Source organism: Antrostomus carolinensis, unplaced genomic scaffold, assembly GCF_000700745.2.
Source record: "Antrostomus carolinensis isolate BGI_N321 unplaced genomic scaffold, ASM70074v2 scaffold34919, whole genome shotgun sequence".
Lineage (NCBI taxonomy): Eukaryota > Metazoa > Chordata > Aves > Caprimulgiformes > Caprimulgidae > Antrostomus > Antrostomus carolinensis.
The window spans coordinates 15,959-18,573 of NW_010339885.1; positions in this window are offsets into that span (position 1 = coordinate 15,959).

Here is a 2,615-nt window from a genome sequence, read left to right on the forward strand (position 1 = left end):
TAGTGCTGCTTGGAGCATTTTGGTGTGCTTGAGTACATATATACATACCTCTCTCTCTCTCTCTCTATATATATATATATATGTACTTTTTCTTTTCTGCAGCAGCACCCCCAAGTTACTGTCTGCTCTGGCTTAGAGGAAACAATTATTTCAGAAGCCTTTCTCAATAGCTTTCTTAATAGCCTTGTGAGCTGCTCTGATGTTTTGCTGTTTGGATGTGCCTGCTCGTGCCAGATCGTGCACTGGATCTCACCGTTCTGGAGCACCTACTTAGTTATCTATGTAGGCAGGGAGCATTGGGGCACCTCCCAGATATTTAAAAATAGAAATAAACATCTCATGCTCATTCTTCCTTCCTTGATTAAATTTATAGGATTTGTGTTGGGCTTGTTTTGGTTTGTGTGGGTGAGTGGGTGTGTCTTGTGGATGAAAAAGTAATTGCAGGAGAGCTCTGGAGTCAAAGGAATATGTTTCTATATTAGTTTGGAAGCCATGAGGTCTTTGGTCATTTTACTTTCTGGGGCCAGTTTACATGGAGGTTCTGTTTTCTGTGCTTTTAAGAATTTTGTTTTTTTCTTTTGATTCCCAGTGACTGTCTAGTGAAATGCAGCCGCTGCGGGAGGTTGCAGTCACAGCAGTGAGAGGTGATCTCTGGGGTAGCTTGAGCCATTGCCATGAAGTGTTTGAAGTATCTGGGGAGAGACCTGGAGCTGTATTACCTAGAGGAGCGGGTACAGAAGGTAGATCCCGTCCCTGTACTGTTGGAAAGACATTCTGTGAACAGTAGCTTTCTAGGATATGGTAATTGAAGAAGTGTAGTGATTGCAGTAACCAATAGAGGAAGAGTCCACAGATGTGATTATAGTAATGTGTTCTTGAGTAAAATTAGGTGAAGCAGGTATTGAACTCTTTTTTGATTTTTCTAAGTCCTTTGTTGTATTTTTTTTCCATTCTTGTCAAGCAAGTGTGGTTTAACTTCCCTATATGCTGCAGTAATGAACACTCACTGTTGTATGTAATATGTAGAAAATAAGATTAGCGGAAATAATAAAAACACAGTGTTTGTGCTGCTGCAGATGTGAGAGCTAATGGGACACCCAGAGGCAAATGATGAACCAGTTAAACAGGGACCAGGCACTCTGGTTTAGCAAGCCATTCTCTTCTGAACGCAAGCGATGGATACAGGTTAGACAGTGATTGCAAACTTGTTTGTTTGACTTTGCCTCAGAGCTTCCTGAGCCAAGCTGCCTTAATTATATAAGGGAATTGCTTCTCAAAATGACTTCCAGATAAAACATTATCTGGACTTGAATGACTCTTAGATCTGTAGCAGTCCTGTCTCCAGGTGGGGAAAGTATTCCTGAAGGTCTGTTTTATATGCATTTCCTTTGGAAGATCTCTGGTGACATGTTTTAGTCTGTTTTCTCACTACATATTTTATAAGACTAGGTAAGAAAATAGTAATTGTAGAGAAAAGTATTCTGGGCCAGATGGTCTGCTTTGTAACATGCTTTATAGAAAACTGTTTGATTTGTCTTCAGCGCTGTGTTTTGTGAATTGGAGCTGTAGAAAGTCTCCAGAGTAGAGTGATGGTTCAAAACCTTTGAATTCTGTAGTGTTGTGTAACTTTTAAATGCTAACGTCACTCTCACAAACTTGTTGCTTCCTAACAAACCAGAGGAAATGCTGATCCTCAGTTAGCTGATGTGAAAAGCCTTTGCTCATATTGCCAAAACATGAAGAGGGCAAGCGATCTTCAGAAAGGTTGCCTCTGTGGTCTGCAGCCTAACTGAAGTGACAAAGAAGCAGTCTTTCATATTGTTATGCACATGCCTTTTCTTACATCCCTTATTGCTGCTGTTTTGGGCTGTGCCTTGGGTGGACAAACTATTTGGTAGCTTGAGTCACAGTGGTGCACGTCTCAGCAGCTTCAAGTAAAGCACAGACTGAGATGAGTTTGTAGAGGTCTTTCCTCATCAAGTTAACTTTAATTATGGAAACATCTCTTACTCCTGTCATGTTCTTACTCTCTGGACGTTCTGCCAAAAACAGTTTGCAAACCAGGGCTTCTAAATTAATACTAAGTATTTTTCTGTGAAAGGATCTGTTGTGTCTTGCTCTACCCTAGGACAATATTGGTAAAATAAAAGGCACCCTCCAATTTACAGGAAAGATTTTTGTATGGATCAGCTTTATGTCACTGACAGAATTGTGCTGCAGCCTCGCCACTGATTTCCTGTCTTGTTTCCTACTCCTTGTGTCATCAGTGTGATTCTTCTTATGTGAAGCAGTGGAGTCATACTGTAATGTAATATTTGGATTCTCATTTTAACAACTTATGTGTTTTATGAACATTTCCTGGGAGAGAGGCTGAGCTCTCTCTGGATATAGTAATTAAAAAAAAAAAGTGATGAAATCTGGGTTTTTCAATGAGATACCCTGATTGATTGATTTTATTTATGTTAAGAAGCGTTCTGGTCCACAGCTCTCTGATGGGCGGTGTGACAGCTCATATAGAAGGTGCCTGAAACCACTAGTCATATTTGAAAATCGAGGCCAGAGGATTTTGCCAAGTGTAAACATTATCTCATGGTGTGAAAAACAACCAAACAGTT